Below are 20448 nucleotides of genomic sequence, written 5' to 3' on the forward strand. Positions count from 1 at the left end.
CTGGAGATGCTGAAGAGCTGCCAGAAAGACAGACGTTTCGGTTACTCGCATTACACTGGGATCATTATCTCACGCCTCTGCTCTTCACGCACCTGTAGACAAAGGCCTAATTTACCATTTAAAAAGGGAGAGGACACGTGTCAGCACAAGCACGCAGCACATACTTGAGCCTTTGTTGATACTTTTTCATCCGGTTTGTCCTAAAGTCTCCCTCTGCCAGGATGTGGTCATTTTTCCTCAACATGCAGAGAAACTTGCTTCTTTCATTCAATAGATACACTCACCTGCCCCTTTCTTCCTCTCTCTCCCCTCTCCTGGCTGTCCGTTACCCTTCCTCCACAGCCACTCTTTACCAAGAAGATAACTTTTCACTCGCCTCCGGATTCAATTCATAGAATCATTCATTTTCTCTATGTCTGCCCACCAAGAAGGAGATGTGGCTTTCTATCTGTTTTGTTTAGAGAGAGTTAGGGAACAATTGATTGTGGAGAGTGGCTACAGTGTTTGGACAGGTTCAAGCCTGGGACTAATGAGAGGGCATGATCCTCTCATGGAAAAGCCACGTGCAAGTCCCAGCACAATTATAGCCAAAGGCTATAGTTGTAAGCTTGACCTTATGGTCCGAACTTGTGGTCCCACATAGCTGAGTGATATGAGCTGCGGGAAGTGCAGCAAGTAAACAAAGCTTGATCAGGTGCAGGTAATTGAGTAGATTCAAAACCTGTGAGGACATTGTAACATCTTGACCACGCCCTTACTTTGCCTCGGGGAATCTGGCTATAAAATAAAGACACGGCTTGCAGGCTGTGGCGCTGTCTCTCCATCAGAGAAGCAGTGTCCCACCGAGCCCTAGCTTTATTCTTTTGTCTGTCTTCTCCATCCTTCACCGCCCCCTCTCAGGTTCACCCATGGCTGTGCCGGCTCGGCACAATAGATATTTCTAAAATTGTTAAATACTTTGGAGAAAAAAATATGCCCTTTCTTTCCTTGAATTTGTCTTGGAGATCATAACTTTGGTTGGATGTATTGACACTATCTCCTTTCTTCATCTATTGTCATACACCTACCATCTCCCCTAAACCTTTTCTAAGACTGCAGAAATTATACTGGGGTCACATTTTCTCTCTCTACTGAAATACACATTTTTCAACTTAAAAAATGGCATTTGGAGCAAGCTAAAGATAACAACTAGGGGCTGTTTCTGAGCAACAGTGCAACGAAACTCATTTCTTTCTAAAGCTCTTAAGGAACTGATAAAAGTGATTCCTATATTCTTTTGCTAAAGATGGTGTCAAACAATCATATGATGCAGGTGGTCATATAATATACAGGGTACTTACTCTCTTATTCTGTAATTAAGTTAAATCTACTGCTAAGCACCCATCAATCCATCCTGGCAGGAAATTTGTTATTAATAAAGCTCTCCCGAGGATTGTGCACAATAGAGGTCTTACACAATAGAACATAATCAGGGAGATAATTCTGGCCATTGCTATCTGTCCACCCTATCTCATTATCCCAGGCACAGGCACATGGGCATTTCTGGTCATATTAGGACATATGACTATTTGGTGGTGTTGAGAGAACTGAGTCTGGAGCCCACCTGCTCTAGATTGCGCCTTCTCTGACTTCCAGCTTCTTTTTATTTTAGGTGAAATGTCTCCCTTTTCTCTCTAAATACCTTTAAATGCTCTCCTCAGCTAAATCTCATTGGGTTTAGGCTTTTACAAGAGACAGGGGGTATAACTGTCTTCAAATAGCTGCTGCTTTTTGCCCTGCAAAAATCCCCAAAAGCAAAAAACTATCAAGGATCTGGCTACTTGCCTGAAACACAGGGCAAAAGGAAAGATTCAGTAAGTCAAATCCAAAGTACTATCTCAGAATAGTTTCCACACTCCTCTCTATCTGAGTTCTAAGTTCTGTGAGCCACTCTAGCAAATTAATCCAACTCGAGGAGGGTGGGAATCGCTAATATATAGCAAATTGGTCAAAAGCACAGTTGTCAACTGAAATGGGGTTTGGTGGGGGGCAGTCTTGTAGATTACTTTTTTTTTAATTGATTTTTTATGAAGAGGAAGGGGAAGGGATAGAGAGTTAGAAACATCAATGAGAAACATTGATCAGCTGCCTCCTGCACGCGCCCTACTGGGGATCAATTGAGCCCACAACCAAGGTGCATGCCCTTGACTGGAATTGAACCCAGGACCCTTTAGTCGGTGGCCGGATGCTCTATCCATTGAGCCAAACTGGTTAGGGTTTGTAGATGACTTCTTAACCTAAGGAATCTGATGCTATCTGGGAGTATAGAGTATACTAGCAATTTAAGTTTTCCATATTTTCCTATGGAGTGCCTTGTATTTTTCATTCCTTGTACAGTCTAGATGCTTCCTTTGTTTTGCATTGAAACTATTCATCTCCATTTGTTTACCTCAGAATGCTATGTCCCCTACTAAACAAAGAGAGGACCATATACTTATAGCATAAAGGGTAAGCTTAACATCAGTGATGTGGAACACCCCTGGAGGCATGAAAAGCTCTGTCATCATGTTTGTTAGTTATTAGGCATTTCATTCCAAAGATTATTTACCTTATCCTATGCTATTTTCCAGATATTAAATTCATGTATTTGGGACATGCCTGGTCTAGTAATAGGGCCTAGACTAATGGTTTGAGGCTAGGAAACATCTTGCTACAGTCACCCACTATTGATGTACTATGGACAAGTCACTTAATATTTTTGTTCCATGCTTTACTCATTTAATAAAATGAGCTGTTTAACCTGTTATTTTCCAAATGAATATTGGGAGGACAAAATGGAAATAAATCATGTAAATATGTGTTATAAACCATAAAGCACTATAGATGTATGAGAAGTCATGACTGCTATTAATCATCATAATTACAGAAAGAAGCATTGCTGAAGAAAGCTGGCATTGAAAAAAGTATCACAGGCTTACCTTTCTATACATTCCCTCCAGCTTTTTCCTTCAGTTTGAAGGCCATCAAAGCACCCATATACCTGTAAATATTTAGGTCATATAAATGACTTTATACTTCAGGCTATATACATGACTACATGCTTTCTCAGAGCACTATCACACATCTTCATGCATCTTTCTTTTGAGTAATGTATAAATTACTTATTTTCACATGAAAAATCTTTATAAAACTTTTTTAAAAGTTCCTGCCAAAACCCATAATTATTATAGCCCCTGTGATTTGTTTAATTATTTATACCAAGTACTATCAGAGATCTGCAAGCATGTGGCATAATGCTTAAGAGCTCAGACTCTGCAGAATGTACAAGCTTGAGTAATGTCTGATAATTATTTGCTGCGTGACTTCAGAAAAGTCACTTTACCTCTCTGTTTTCCAGTTTCTTTATTTATAAAAGGATGGCAATAATGATACCTCAGAAGGTTGGAGTGAAGAGTATATTAACACAGCTAAATGTTCAATGAAAGCTTGCTATCATTATTATTATTATTATTATTATTATTTAGACTTGATTAAATTAAATCTATTTCTCTTGGAATTCCATGGAAGTGAAATTACAGTCAGATCTTATGGTTATATTTGTTTTAAAAGTTAGGGAGCGATGAAAATACTAATGACAAAAAATGGAAGTATTTTCTTAGCAAATACTTGGTGCATAGCTTTGTCTTCACCATCTCATTTTTAGGCCCTGTCTATAATGATGATGGATCCCAAGAAAGTGGGAGAGTGCTGGTGAAATGCCTGTTCTCTTCTGCTATGTTTTCTCATTCTTGCTAAAAGGAGGCTGTACCAAAACACAGCTCAGAATCTGGGGAGCCAGTGGAACTGAGATGCAGGTCAAATTCTGAGTTTGCAACTGGGAATGAGACCTAGAGGTAGACTGGGACTCAGGGCAGGGATCCACAAATGATGGGTTCAGTTGGGAAGAAGACAAACCAGTGAGGGGAGCAGGGTCAAGAAGTCTAGTGACTATTGGAAAGAGGGCTGTATACTGGTCATTGAAATCCGAAGAAATGTTGCCACTTAAAACCTAAAGATGCAGATCTCTCCAAAAATGATAAGGTGAGAGATAGAAGATCCTGGTTGGCAATCAAAACAAAAGTTGTTTTTCAAAAACATAAGGTCAGGACAAAGCAGAAGGCTAAGAAACCAGTAATCAAGATTCGCCCAGGTCAAAAAAACAATATTGATTAGCCAAGGCCAGGTGTGCAGCAAATTCTCAACAACTTGTGAGGGAAAGAATGACTAGTATGCAGAATCCAGGTAAACAATCTAAAACCGTGGTCGGCAAACTGCGGCTCTGTTGACTAATGAGTTTGCCGACCACTGCCTTAGGGAAAAACACTTAAAAAACATTTTAATAATGTACTAATGTCTTTAACCTGAGGTCAAAACTTCTGGGTAAGGGTAATGCCTTACGCAGTGGTCGGCAAACTCATCAATCAACAGAGCGGCAAACCCCGGCTCGCGAGCCGCCGTTTGCCAACCACTGGTCTAGAACATCAACTAAAAGACTCGATGACAATGGCCAACCTGTTTTGTGCTTCTGCTCCTAGGTTAAGTACTGAATGCAAGGTGAAAAAAGGGGAAGTACTTGTGAGATATTTCACATCACCCTAGCTCTGTGTGGGCGAGAGTGCAGGTGAGCCCAACCAGGAATAATCAATGTAAAGAGCCAGATTAAACTGCATTAGATGTTACTTGGCTTCTTTTGAGGATCTACATATCCAAAAATGAAATAAAAATAAATAAATACTTGGTGTAACAATACATACGCCATGAAAAAGATCATAACATAAATTGACTATGTAACTAAATTAAACAAATACAGCTAATTGTGTTTCATTATGTTTTAAAGGAAACCTACAGGAATGTGTATATCTTTTGGGCTTCCTGTCTTTTTTCCACATTTCATTTATTGAAATGGCTTGGGTCATGCCCAAGTCCCCTTCTCTTTTGATCCATTGTCTTCTCCAGATCTATTTCTTTTTTTAAGACATTTTATTGATTTTTATAGAGAGAGTAAGGGAGAGGGATAGAGAGTCAGAAACATCAATGAGAGAGAAACATCGATCAGCTGCCTCCTGCACACCCCCTACTGGGGATGTGCCCACAACCAAGGTACATGCCCTTGATTGGAATCGAACCTGGGACCCTTCAGTCCAAAGGCCGATGCTCTATCCACTGAGCCCAACCAGTTAGGGCCAGATCTCTCTATTTCTGTTGCTATCTTTTGTTATACTGGATAATATTGCCCTTTGAAGTTTTAGTGTCCTTGTTGCTTTTCATGTCAGAGCCTAGGTTACCCATTGCAATAAGCCACCTGTCTAACCTTTGTTCTGACTTCAACTGGGCTTTGCTGAGCCTTATTGCACTTTCTTATATGTTCATTAAATTCATTTCATTTTTCCATTTTCACAAGCATTGTTGTGTCTTTCAGACTGGAGCACAGGGGTCCAAACACCTTTCATTCAGAGTTGTGTCAGAATTAAGAAAGAGCAGAATATTGTTAGCAATGAGCATGTCTTAAAGGAGTATAACATTAAAGCCAGAATAAGTCATAAAAAAAAAGTGAGCCCAGGGAAGAGTTGAAACAGTCTTAGAAAGAGAGCAGTCACAGGAACAGATGTGTGGCTTGACAATAAAAATAACAAGAAGTGGATCACTTCTTTTGGTTGCCTATTAGGGCCAGGTACTTTCTATCCTTGTACTAAATCCTATGAGGCAGATATTTTCATCTTCCTTTTACAGAAGTTATTGGGAGGTTCAGTACTTAACGAAGATGTGATGGAGCCAATGATTCCGACTCTGATCCATCTGATTCCAAAGCTCATCATTTTCCTCCAATTCCATATTGCCCTAGATGGATAAGAGGTGCACAGAAGAAGTCATACATGGAAGAATTCATGTTGCACGGTTCAGGCACACTTAGAGGACTTTTTTGAGATTGCCAGGCTTCCTTTATGGAAATGATAAGTATATTTTAAGAGGGAAAATCAGAATATATAGTCAAGATATCCAAGAAGTGTCATGATGAGAGAAGCATTCATATGGAAGCAGGCTAGAAGCCAAGAAGTTAGGGAGCACAGAAGAGCTGTGCTAGCTAGGCTTTTGAGACTAGAAGTTAGATATCAAAGGCCTTTGAATCTGACCATTGGTGTCCCTCTGGCCTAAACCAAGCATGGTAATCCTGCTTCCTCTTGCCTGAGATGCATAATTTTGTGATCTTCCTTTTAGGGATGAAGATGTGACCTAGTTTTGGCTAAGGAAAGCTTACGGGCGATCTATCTGCTGGAGTGGGGGCTTTAGGGAAAGGTTTTCCTGCCTGGTAAAAAGGAATAAATTTTTCAGAAGCCTCCTATCCCCTACCTTCCTGCTTGGGACATTGGTATACAAGTGTGTGGCAGTCAACTTGTAACCAGGAAGGAACCATGGGAAAGTAAAAGCATCCTATGAAATAGCAATGTCTGACCTTTGTACATCCTTCATATATTGGTTGATAGTTTAGAAAGTGCTTTTATATACTTAATCTCATTTAATGCTTAAATAATGCTGTGATCTGGTTATTATATGTGCTCTGGAAGGATATAAAATCTGTAGTGACAGTGAATGATGAAAATAAAGTTACCCAATGTTTCCAGGTGGTTTTCTAACTAAGCTTTTATGGTGTTCTGAAATAGTTTCCAATGTTGCCTAAAATGAGCTCCTGAAAGAGGCTTTGGACTTTAGACCCCCAGGATGTTTCAAAGAAAATCAATTAATGGTCTAAAGCACAGGTTTGTGTTTTAGAACAGAACAGAATATTGGAATGGTTACAGGCCAAAAACAGTCAGGCAAAACTATAAAGACTGCACAAGCACTTGTTGACACGATTTAGAGGCCAATTACTGAGGAAATGCCAAAGGCTTAATACGGCCGCAGAAACTAGCTGGAGTGCAGACCTGGAGAATCATTTATCATAGAGATTTTATTATCATTCATTTGGAGAAATTTCAACATAGCGTTTCAAAGCAAATTCATAGCAGCTTTAAATCATGGGTGCCCATATTTCTACCTTCCAAGTACAAAAAATTCTATTCTGTTAAGTCTTAAGTGAAAGAGTCAACAAAGTACTAATCATTCTATATAATCAAATGCTGTAAGGTGACATTGACCTTAAAACAATAGCACGTGTGAATAAAGTAGAATATAAGGGAGTTCTATTTAATCAGTGCTTATCAGGTACCAGAAACTATTTACCTGACCTAATTTGACTCTCCCAACATCCTTATGAGATAAGGTTATCAATAATCTATAAAAGTGACTACATCACAAATTTAATGAAACCAGTTTTCAGTGGACAACGTACCAGAATATTCTGAATCGTTACACTCTCTCTATCCGGAAACAAAACATGCAAACCATTCAGTTAATTCAATTTTTAAAAGTGAGTCAAATGACCTTATTTTATTTCTTGCTGGAAAAAAAAAAAAACACCCTACTTTCTGAATAACTAAATTTAAAAAACCCCTTTTAGTTAATTATTTTGAGATTGCACATTTGAAAGGATCTCAAACAAGCTGGTTAAATATATTTGGTTTGGGGGCATCTGGTATAATTATCCTCCTACTTCATACTTGATGAGAGCAGTTTATAGGAGTTGCCTGATTAAATTATCCCAAAAATCCTATGAGGTATGAATTATTCACATTTTACAAATGAGGGGGGAAAAAAGTTCAGAAATGTTAGCATAATGCCAAGGTTTCAGCGCAAGGGAAAATTGCAAAGGCAGGACCCAAGTCTAAGTTGATCTTGCTCCAAAGCCCATGTCTATCTACTACTTCTTACTGTGATCACTGCATGGTTTCATTTTAACAGATGATATGAAGAAAGTCCTTTGAATTTTAAACCACAAAGTGAACTGCTTCACTGAACGTGGGGCCTACTAGATAATTTTTCTTAATGGAGAATTTTATGTACTTCCTATTTTTCTCATTTAGGGAATTGCAGTAGAAGCAAAGGAGAAAGCTGTTCTGCTATTTTCATGATTGTGCCATGGGTGTGTCTATTACATGAGCACACTGGTAGCATCATTCTGATTTTTTTAAAATAAAATTTTTATTGGTTTCAGAGAGGAGAGGGAGAGATAGAAACATCAATGATGAGTGAGAATCCTTGATTGGCTGCATCCTACATGCCCCCTACTGGGGATGGAGCCCACAACCCTAGCTTGTGCCCTGACCAGGAATCCAACCGAGATCTCCTGGATCACAACCACTGAGCCACACCAGCTGGGCTCATTCTGATTTTTCAAGTCCAGCTCAGAAGTCCTATTTCTGTGCTCTGTAATGCCTCCTCTGATCAATGGAAAGGCCCAATACCTACCACTCTCCTCCCAGCCCCCCAACATCAAGCTTAGCATTTTTGTTGGAATAGGCAGGTAGCAGGATCGTATTAATCAACTTGGACATTAATTTTAATAAAAATAAAGTGATTTGATGGGCATCAGATTAACATGAGTTTGAATCCTGCTTGCCACTTAATGACTAACGCATTGGCAAGTTACTTAATTTCTCTGAGCTTCAATTCTGTTATCTAGAATGGTTTCCCAAACTATATTTCTTAAATTTCCAATCCATTCGAGGAAAAATACTTTTGTAAGATGCATGAAAATGAATTACCAGGAGAATGAAATAGAAAACATAAATTTATAACACATACTCTCCATTTTTTAGAGTAAACACCTACTCTCAATCTCTCCCGTGGCTGTGGAATGAAAGCACTACACAGCCTGCCGCCAGTCCAAAAACTGCATTTTGAATACCACTGATCTTTAAAGCTAAGGATAAAAATATCTTTAATCACTGAAGTGTTGTTGTTAGAAATCAATGCATAATGCATGAGAAATGCTTAGAAAATGTCTGACACATACAAACCATAGGGAAATTCTACTCTCTTCAATAAAGCGGAACCCAGAACCTCTAAGGAAATAGCACCAGGTAGAGCAGTGGTCGGCAAACTGAGGCTCGCGAGCCACATGCGGCTCGCGAGCCGTGGTTTGCCGCTCTGTTGACTGAGTTTGCCGATCACTGAGGTAGAGAATGTCCAGGAGAAAGTGAGTGAGGTCAAGCTCCTGACTAAGGGCACTTGACTTTGTCTCCCAACTTTACCTTCTGATCGGGGTTTTCTTTGCTCTCTTTTTCTCTCATTCCCACTCTGGCTCTCTCTCTCTCTGTCTAGTCCATTCCTATACCACTATGACATTGGCTTCGTGGTGGGATAGAATTCCTTCCCATGCAGAGTCAGAAACAGTGTATAAGCTACATCAACAGCCCAGCTTACAAAGTGTAAAGTTCTGGTCCCAACCCAACTTGTCTGCTCTTTGCTCCAAAGCCCTTTGGCATATTTGTCCTTGAGTCAGATTGGTCACCACCCACCTCTGTTCTTAAACATCCATTGGTCTTTGGCAATAGCTCTTGGGCTTCATTTTCTTACATATAAAATGGAGAAAACGTAGCACTTTATGGAGTTGTTATGAAGATTAAATGATCTAAAACCGTGGTCGGCAAACTGCGGCTGCGAGCCACATGCGGCTCTTCGGCCCCTTGAGTGTGGCTCTTCCACAAAATACCACGGCCTGGGCAAGTCTATTTTGAAGAAGTGGCGTTAGAAGAAGTTGAAGTTTTAAAAATTTGGCTCTCAAAAGAAATTTCAATCGTTGTGCTGTTGATATTTGGCTCTGTTGACTAATGAGTTTGCCGACCACTGATCTAAAATACATCAAGAGCTGAGTGTGGCACCTGGGACATAATAATCAATCTTCTCAGCTGTCATCATCATTGCCATCAGCAGCAGCATCACCTGGACACTCCTGGGCCTTCACTTCTCAGATCCAGGTCAGTCTCCGCACAGCAGAAGTCATTCTGAAGGCACCCTAGAGAACACCCTCCTAGACAAAAGCTCCTGTCTATCATATCACCTTCCTGACTGATCTCATCTGAGATGTGCTTTCCACTTAGACAGCTACTCCTTTTCCCTGAGTGATTGGTGCAGGAATGATCTCACCTTTTAAGTGAGAATCATCCCCCTACTTCTTTGAATGTGACTTACGCATGTGGGACTATTACCTATCATAACAGATATCCCTATTGTCATTTTTATATAACATGCAACACACCTTACACTCTGTTTTGATATCCAGAAACCATTTCCTCACTGTAGGATTTGTATCAATTGTCTAGTGCCATAATAATACTGCATAACAAGCCACCACACAACAATAACATTTATTACTCGTGCATTGGGCGGTGTGCTCAGAAGCTTTGCTGACCTTGGCTTAGCTAAACAATTCTTCTAGTCTTGGTTGGACTTGCTTATTAAGTGTGGGGATTGGCTGGTTGTTGACTGATCTAGGATGGTCTCAGTTGGGATGACTGGGGTGAGTTAGCTCTGTTTTGAGTGTCTCCGGTCCTCCAGCAGGCTAAAGGAAATATTCTCGTGGCTGTGGCAGTGTACAAGAACAGGTAGATGCTCAAGCACTTTCCAGGTCGCTGCTGGCATCACATTTGTTAATATCCCATTGACCAAAATGAGGTCACAAGGCTGAGCTCAGAATCGAGGTGGAATAATGCTACAGGGTAACATGGAAACCAGCCTGGGTGGTGTGCTCATTCAATGTTACTTCTGCCTTCCACTTCTTTATCTTCCTGTCCAATCAGATCAGGAAAACTTATTGCTGATTCATATTACCTAGTCAGGGCCCTGTATCAAGCCAAGATTTTCTTGAACATATACTCTAGGATTTGTTTGGTTGGTTGGTTTGAATAGAATCGTAGGGTACTTTTTTTCTTTCTTTCTTTTTCTCCATTAGGCAGAAAAGTAGCAAAAGAAAACAGATTCATTTTTAATAATGAATATCTGAACATTTCATGTCATAATCTCAAGGATGGCTTATAACGCCTACTGGGACTAACCTTTATCCCGCGGAATTATGCTAGTCTCACAAGTGAATTTAACACTCAAGGAATAATATTCAAACAGCTACTTATTGGAGTTGAATGCTTTTCTCATAAAACTTGCAAAATATAAAATGAGCTTTCCCACTGGAAGCAGACTCTAGGGAGATTCCCTATGTTAGGAATTTGATATTTTCCTCTCAAATAAAAATTAATGATACTGTATTTTTCCTTTCTGGAGATGTTTCCTAAGTGGAGAATTACTACGGTGCTTTCATTTCTTGAGGGTCAAAAATATTTTCCTTTGCATGAAACTTCCCAGGTGGCATAGTGGCCAAAGGGAAACCGGAAGTGCCCCTGTGTCGATTAACTCTCCCGTCACAGACTTTGTGGGAGGGACCCTGGAGAGCAGGAGTGATTGTAGAAAGGGCAAAACCAGAGTCCCCTCAGGCCCTCCCAGTAAAGGAGCTACTCGGCCATATGTGTGACTGTGCATGGAGGGAGGGTGGGGCAATGAGAGAGCACAGGTCCTTGCCATGGCTAGTGGCCCCATTACTTGTATGTCACCCCAACAGAAGTGTGTGATGGTGGAATCATGGTGTTGCAAAGAGTCCCTCCCACTCTTCCCTATATTTATGACACTGACCTCACATCCTTGCATAAAAGTTGGGACTCGGGTTAGACAGTCTTGGGTTAGTATTTTAGCTAGGCCATTTACAAGCTGTGTAACCTTGGAATTTTTAAACAATTTCTATAAACTTGAGGCTATTCATATGTCAAACGAGAAGATGTTTCTTACACCTACAATATGTGACATACAGAAATAATAAATTTCCTTCCAACTTTCTTCTCCACCCCCTCCTTGGTCCTTTTTTATCATCTTAGTCTCAAGCCTCACAGACATTGAGAGAGAGAGGGAGGGAGGGAGGGAGGGAGGGAGGGAGGGAGGGAGAGAGAGAGGGAGAGAGAGAGAGAGAGAGAGGGAGGTTAAATCTTGAATTTGAAGCCGAATGCTTCTATAAACATGGCTGAAGAAAAGCAGCAATGTGTTTAAAGAGAAACCAGAAGAAAGGAAGGGGGGGTGTGGGGTTTCATCCTAAGAAGATGGGGAAGTGTGGAATTTTTAGTGTTGCCCTGGCATGAGACCCAGGCTTTCCCTGAGAGGGGGAGACTGAAATTACTTTTATTTTTATGGAAATTATCATTTGACTTTGATCTTGAGGGAATGTCACTGAGCCAATTTCTGAAGTTTAGGTTGCAGGGGAGGGAGTGCAGGTTGTGGGAGAGAATAGATGAGAAAAGAGTAGATTTCATTCTGGGAGGAATACGTGTGTGTGTGTGTGTGTGTGTGTGTGTGTGTGTGTGTGTGTGTGTGTGTAATGGGGGTGGATATAAGAACAGGGAATTCCCTTTTCTTCCCTGCCTTAAGGAATTCAGGTTTAAAACAGAAGAAGTCTTAGAGAAGCTGAAAGAAGACTGTTCTTAATTCCCTCAGTTCCGTGCTAGTTATAAATACTGGAAAGAAAATGGGATTGAAGAATGTCTGGTAAAACAGGCACTAGAAACCTCTTATTGTCATATTTGTGGGTTCTGAGGCATAGCTTTAATGCCATCTTTTAAAATGTCACTCACTAAAAGCAATTGTGTTTAATTTGAAATTAAATAAAAAACATATACCAAGTATTTCTTTTCTCCCATCAATTAATTTTCCATTTAAGTATATGATTTCCTTGCTTAAGAAACTTATGCCCTGAGAGGAATACATAGTTAAAATATTTTTCACAATTGAAGATATATATTAATTATGTGCAATAATATTAAGATAAATAACAGTGCATTGTAAGGGTAGGAATGCCTACAAATGTTCTGGCCAGGGCCGGTCACAATTGGTTGTGTGACCTTGAGTAAAGTCATTAAATTCTTTGAGCCTCAAATTCTTTATATGAGTTACATGGTGTGTAAAGGTCCTTTTGGCTCTAAAAAACTTTTATCATCATTTGTCTTGAAGTGAATAAAACACCTAAAACAAAGTAAAGGCTCTTTCAGCTCTAAAACTGATTGAAATTAGTTCTGCAGTGAATATAACACCTAAAACAAAGTTGATATAGTAAGTCCATCCACTTCTTAGAGCCTGTTGATCTTAATTCTATAAGCAGATCACCTTCTCCAAACTCCAATTTCCTCCCCTATGAAGTAAGATTATAATAGTGTCTATCCTGTTAGGCTTGTTGTGAGGTTTCCATGAGAAAATGTTTGCAGAGAGCCTAACATAGTGACTGGCACTTAGGAAGTGCTCCAAGAATGTAAGTAAAAAAAAAAAAAGGACGAAATAAGCTGCTGTGCTTTGGAGTCAAATCACTCTCTGTGATTCCATTGGGGGCACTGTGGGCTCCCCGTGTGTTTAGAGGAACGATATAAAGCAGAGTTCACAAAGAGCAGCTCACCAGGCTCCGTTCAAGGTGCTCTATCTATACTAATGCATTCAATCCTCTATCAGCCTGGAGGTAAAATTATCACCCCTGTTTTATAGATGAGGGATCTGAGACACAGAGAGGTTAAGTGGTTTGCCCAGTGCCACACAGCTAGTAAAAATCACCCTCTAGTTAGTGAAATTGGAAACTGACACTGTTCCTGCAGTATCTGGGCACAAATAATGCAGGAGAAAAGCACAGAAAATTACTTCTATTCTAGCCTTTTTGATTCTTCAAAGATGGTCAGAAAGTGGACTGATTAAAGGACTCATAAGCCTGAGTCATCCCAAAAAGTTCCACGCCTGTATCTAGCAGATTCTTCCCACCTGGTGCTAACGAACATGCAAAAGAAGAGCTCAACGCTTGTCTAATGACATCAAGTCATGCTGCCCGCTGCCTGGTGATGATGAGTGGAGCTGTGCTGTGGCTTCGGCAAGCAGGTGGTGGAGATTCTTAATGAAGATGCATACGGATTCTAGCATTTTGGTATGTTTTCTGATGAAATTCATCAAAGGTTGAAAACCTTTTCCAATTGGCTGACTTATCTGCAGAGCCAGTAGGAGGACTTGATGGGAAGAAGTGGAAGCATGGGAACAACTATATATAAACTGCTTTAGAGCTACCCCCACGTTAGGGGACTGCCAGAATGCTGATGATAAGGCTTCTGTGATGCTCTTTATGAAAGGAAAGTGACAGGAGGCAAAACTGGGACTCAGAAGACCAATTCTGACTAAAGAGTACTGGCTAGATTATGAGACTTTTTTTTTTTCTATCGGGGAGTGAGAAGTTAGCTAAGAATTAAAAACTGTATACACCTGAACATATGCTAAGTGAAAAAGTGAACTTGTTGAAGAATTGGATGTGGTTCAGAAAGATAAGAAAGTGGTGAATTGCTTTCTATACCGAAAAGAGAAATTTATTCATGCTAACGCACAGTAGTTGAACTATTGAAAAATAGTTTAATAACAGTGGAACAACTTGTGATTTATTCCAGGGAAATAGAATGCCGAGGGAAAATTCTTCTTACTCTGTTCTGCTTTGTATACTTCACAAGGTCATACTAAATGTATATGTTAATTTTTCGGCCCATGTTTGCAATAAGCATATTCAAATTCAATGAAATACATATATTTGATAAGTAAGCAGAAAGGATCAAAAATCCACCTCATCATTTTTTGGAAAATTTTCCAGTCTTAAGAAGGAAAATTTGCCTCATAGTAATTTCAAAAGCCTTAAGATTTTTATTTGTTTGTAGACATCTCTTTTCAGCTTTTCCTTGGTAATTTCTTCTACTAATTCTATTGTTTGTATTCCAAATTCTAAATTCTTAGCAATCATATTCAGACTACCATTTTGTTAGTCAGCATATCCATTCTTTGTTTGGATTTAGATGTTTGTTTTAAACCATAGTCCAATATTTTCTTGTGTTTTTTGTCCTTATACTGTTCAGTCTTTATTTCTCATTTTCCAAAAGGACAGTGAGTTCCATAGTGACACGTGTATTAGTGAGAATGGCCTTCAAATGTTGGCAAATTAAATCCAACTGCTCTAACTCTCCAATAAGAATATTTAGAGTACAGGGTAAGGCAAAAGTAGGTTTACAGATATGAGTATGGAAAATAACACAATAAATAATAATGCAAGAATGAACTCTGTGTTTCTTGTATTCATAACTGTAAATCTATGTTTGCCCACCCAGCGTATTTGACTGCATTTGTTTTTTTGTTTATTATTTGGATTTCTTTGTAATGACAGATACTTATTTGTGGTAGTTTGAGCCTATATAAGAGATATCAGTGGCTCTAAAGATGCTGAAATGCTCTTTTTAATATCTATTTTTATTGATTTCAGAGAGGAAGGGAGAGGGAGAGATAGAAACATCAATGATGAGAGAGAATCATTGATCGGCTGCCTCCTCCACGCCCCCTACTGGGGATCAAGCTCACAGCCAGGGCATGTGCCCTGACCAGAAATTGAACTGTGATCTTCTGGTTCAGATGTCAATGCTCAACCACTGGTCGGGCCTGAAATGCTCTTTGTATTCATCCTTATTCATCGTTGAACAAGATTGCCTTTTCATTGGAAGCAACATGAGTAAATGTATACACCATTGTCATGTGTGCACAAATACTATTATGGACATGCACTCACAGGAATCCAACTCCATATAATATTCATGCTATTGGAAGAGAGACTGAGAAAGTACAGATCTATACACTATCCAAAAACCTTAAATACTTTAGTTTAGGATGTCTTGCTTGACTTACACTTGAAACTGGAAAATGTATGAAAATGATATATATAAATATTTATTTATTAGGCACCTGTTCTATACAGAGTTCTAAGTACCATGGGATATTACAGAATATAAATGGAATACCCAATAAATCATTTGCTAAGAGATCAAGGAAATCAAAAGGAGGGATAAGCTCCACAATTGTGATACTATCTAGAGAGAGTAGAGCAATAATATATCAACTCCGATCAAGTAATTACCAGACTAAAATTTTGGTAAGGAGGTACAGAGCAAGCGTCATAGGTAAGATGCATCTTGACCCCAGAGCTGAAGGCGTAATCAGTGTAATTTTGAGGAATGGAAAAGCTTTCCGGACCTCCAGAAAATTACAGACTGGAAAGTCCAGGTAAAGCCACTGCTTTCCAGCTTCAGGTCAGGTCATGGAACGAGACTTGCTCAGGTCACAGTGCCTCAAAAACAGAACAGAGGCTAGAAATCCTGTTTTCTGATCTCTCCCCAGTGAAGGTATAATTGGATTAAATTGCATTTCTCTATAGAACAGCTCTAATAGCTATTTTGACTATAGCTACATAAGATACAACAAGTTAAATCAGTTTCATCAATTTTATTGACTTAAGTAACTAGGGTTTAAAACTACAGCCAAACACCGAGCCAGTCAGTGTCCCAGTCACATTAAACAACTTGCTCATCACACACTCCTCACATATTTTTTCTCACACCTGACATTTAGTTGGAATGCATCAGTATGATAGTAAAAGTTGTTAAAATATTAAAACATTTCTGTTCTAGTTGGTAAATAGTCACATCTCTGATGCTCCCCTCCCCTAACCCCCACCCCCAAATGTCCTTAACCACAAGAGCCACCCAGACTTCTCCTCAGGAAGTCTCCAGAGTCCAATAATTAAAGAGGACAAACCATGATCCTACTTCAGCACTATGGCCAGCATTCATTCTGATTGGTCAACATTGTTACCACCATTCATTCTGATTGGTCAATACTGGGACCAGCTTTATTCTGAATAGTAAGTGCCAATGGTGTGCCAGTGGTTAAGTATTATATTACTGCTGCCTTTTCCTTCTATGTTTTTGTTCATGCTATTCCCTCTGCCTGAGTGCTCTTTTTCACTTCACCTGTCACCTTTATCTTGTGTCTGTCACAGGACACTCACTGGCTTACAGAATTGTGGGGTTGCCGAAGCAGTCTCTGTAAGGCTGTTGTCTCTACATCTGAGGCGGGAGCTTGAGGCCCATGGGGCAGGCAGTCAGGAAGGCCGGCACCCCAAGCACAAGAACAGATTGAACCCTTGTTTCTCTTGCCTCTCACCTTAATGATGAGTATATCCTTCAGAAGACAAAGTCCTTTATCACAGAGCTAAACACGCACACCTGGCCCAGAAGTCAGAAAAGCGAAAGGGGGTTCATGGGAAGGTAGAGCAATCATAGGCCCAGGTGCTGCTGCTGCACGCCAACAAGGTGATTTAGCAACACGTGTGCAAAGTGGCTGCTGCTCCCCTCTCCCTTCAGCAAGAATGTCCCTTGTGGCCCACTATAGACAGAAACAAGGAAGAAGGGCATCCTGGGGGATGCAGTGCAGCCTAGCCAAGTTGCCATATTACCAAGCCATCACACTTTGGTATTAAGTCCCATCTCCTCCCTGTATCCCTCTTTCATGTAGTCAGGCTGGAATTTCTCATTCCCTCCTCCAAATCCCCAAAACCCTCTATTAATTGTAAGTCTGCGCATTGAATTTCTGCCACTAGACTGAATGCTTCCTAAAGTTGGGCTCTGAAGGTAGTTCACTATCTGACACATAGGAAGTAGTTCATAAAAGTTTATGGAATGAATGAGGGAATTAATGAATGAACCGACTTGTGGGAAGCAAGAGTCCAGGGTGGTGTACTCACTCTATAGTACTATGTAACAAATCTTCCTCAAAACTTAGCCACTTGAAGCAACAGAAATCTCCCAGTTTCTGAGAGCAGATTAGCTGGGTAGTTCAGGCTCAGGGTCTCTGTTGAAGTCAAAGACAATTGGCTGGGGCAGTAGTCATTTGAATGGGCAAGAGGCTCAGTTTCCAATCTCACTTACCGGGCTGTTGGCAGGACTTCACCTCCTCGTCACTTGGGCTTCTCCTCGGGGCTGCTCACAATGTGGCAGCTGGCTTCTCCCAGAGCAAGGGATCCAGATGAGAGAGAGGCGGGCCCACACTGCTTTTATGACCTACTCTCTGAGTCATACACTGTGAATTCCACCTTATTCTGTTGTTAGACGTGCCATTGCCTGGCTGGTATGGCTCAGTTGATTGAGCATTGTCCTGTGAACTAGAAGTGGCAGGTTCAATTCTGATCAGGGCACATACCCCTGTTTTGGGTCCAATCTCCAGTCAGGGTGCATACAGAAGGCAGCTGATTGATGTTTCTCTCTCACATTGATGTTTCTCTCTCTCTCTCTCTCTCTCTCTCTCTCTCTCTCTCTCTCTCTCTCTCTCTCTCTCTTTCCCCTTCTCTCTCCCTCTACCTTCCTCTCTCTGAAAAATGAATTAAAAACAAAATTTTAAAAACAAGAAGTGCATAATTAAGTCCAGCCCACACTCAACAGGAGGAGGGGATTCACAGAGCATGGATACCAGGAGGCTTTGATCATTAGGGGCCATCTTAGAGGCTGCCTCACATGGGCGGGGAGGAAAAAGGCTTTAGGCAGAAGGCCCTCCCATAGAGGTCTTTAGCTGAGCTCAAAAGGATTAAACTCACTTCCCACTACTTAGTGTATAGAGTTCTTGCTTTTTCTGTAACTTTTTTTGTCTTCTCACTGAAAATAGGCCTCTACTGTAAGCAAAGATTGGATTTTTGTGGAAATACTTCCAAGAGGAATGGAGAGAGGGATCCAATTTGGATCTCACCTTTCTTTACTAAAATAATTTCCTTTGCTGCAGCCAAGTCTGATTTGGCCTCTACAAAATACTTATGAGCAAAGTAAACAATTTTTATTTCATACATGCATACACACACACTGAGTTTGTCTCATCAAATAGGTATTGCCACCTCATTTAGGGAGTTCTAAACCAGCCCTTAGTGCTTGGATAATAACAATAGATATATTTTTGGAATAACCAATATAGCCAATAATTTATTGAGCACTTACTAAGCACCAAGAACCATGCTAATGGTTTTACACACATTATCACACCAATTCTCAAATGACACTATGAGGTGGGCATTACTATTTCTCCCGTTTTTTAGAGATGAGGAAACTGACGCTTAGAGAGATCACATGACTGAATGAGAAGCTTAGAGAGGTTTCGTTCCTAAGCTCCCATAGCTACCTGTGCCAGGGTCTACACTCTCCATTCCTAACTGCTTCATTACACTGCTGGCATTATACTTCTGTGAGACACACCAGGTGCTGGAGTAGGCACCTGTATTATTTGCCCACTCTGCTCATGCACCCATTGAGGTATTGTTATCCCCATTTATGGATGAGAAACTTAAAAGTTCCAAAAAGATGGAACTTGCTTAGCCCACACAGTTAATATAACAGCAGCCCAAGATTCAAGCCCCACAAGTGTCTAAATCAAAAAGTCCAGCTCCTACCACCTCTATTGTCTTCTAGCTCAGTGGTTCTCAAACTGTAGATCAGAACCTTTTCATGAAGTCAATTAAGTCTATTCCAATCAGCATTTAAAATACTAGAATAGAACAGAACAGAAAGGAAGGAGAAGGAAAGAAAGAGAAGAAAAGGGAATGGGATATATTAGTATGCATATACATGGTGACAATAAGCATGGCTTAATGAAAGTTTTATTTCAGTTACTTGTATGTACATATGTATGTGTGAGTGTATGGGTATGCACTAGGATGTAACACGCATTTCTTGCTTTGGTTGCCATCAAAAGCATTTGAAAGCCTCTGGCCCTTGCCATTCCATCTGTTCTTAAGGTCACTGCCAACAGGTAGCAGTTTTAACAATAGTTTACCCTCATTGTGCACACTTTCTTCTGGCCTTAACCACTTAGTAAAGGATGGTTATAACTCTTGATCCACTTCCTAGTGCTCTTGCTTCTAAAATCAAATTATTAAAGAAAACCATATGCAACTGGTTAACCTGATCACAATTCACTAGTTGTGTGATCTTTGGCAAGTTCCTAAACCTTTCTAAGGGCAGCCTGAATTCTACTTTCCCCGTATTTAAGGTGGGGTATTTATGTGCTCACTTAAGTTGCAAGGATTCACTGACATTATTTGAACTTCTTGGAGCAGTGACTGACACAGCTGTCATCAAGTAAGCGCCAGCGATGACTAAGCTATGTACATAGACTGGAGGAGTCTTACCTAAGAGTCTCATGCTTAAGGAAATAAAAGGGTGAGGAGGAAAACTGATTCTTTTCCAGCCTTGAACTCTTCAACCCCATGGAAACATAAATTAACAAAGTAGGTCTGCATTCTTTCAGTTCATTATTCATCAAACACTTATGAATGCCCACTGTGTGTCAGAGACTGGGTCAATCTACAATAACATAGTAAAAGTTCTTTAAAATGAAGCCAAGTTTATAAATGCTTCTTACACTAGGGGCATATTAGAAGAGCAGAGTGATAAATCAGCCCGGGCCCTTATTTTTGACTGTGGACAAGAGTGATCAACACTTGACTCCTACATGTAGGATCTGTCAAATGAACATCAGTGATAATAGCCTCATTTGTTAAAAAGCCTGACATTCCATTGACTGAATCTGAGGTCCCTCCTTTTCATCTTTACAGCTTGGTGCCTTCTCTCTACATGTCAAAATTGTGAG

General features: G+C 40.2%; 1 long non-coding RNA gene across 1 annotated transcript; it reads right to left on the bottom strand.

Annotated features, from left to right (window-relative positions):
- LOC129151687 (uncharacterized) lies at positions 1 to 17830 on the bottom strand. Its single transcript, XR_008558344.1, has 3 exons — positions 17748 to 17830; positions 2958 to 3019; positions 1 to 17 (listed from the first exon to the last, which is right to left on the bottom strand). It is a non-coding gene; the product is annotated as an uncharacterized LOC129151687 (long non-coding RNA).
- Between the last annotated feature and the right edge of the window lie 2618 nt (positions 17831 to 20448).

The sequence above is a fragment of the Eptesicus fuscus genome, chromosome 15 (assembly GCF_027574615.1).
Source record: "Eptesicus fuscus isolate TK198812 chromosome 15, DD_ASM_mEF_20220401, whole genome shotgun sequence".
Taxonomy (NCBI): Eukaryota; Metazoa; Chordata; class Mammalia; order Chiroptera; family Vespertilionidae; genus Eptesicus; species Eptesicus fuscus.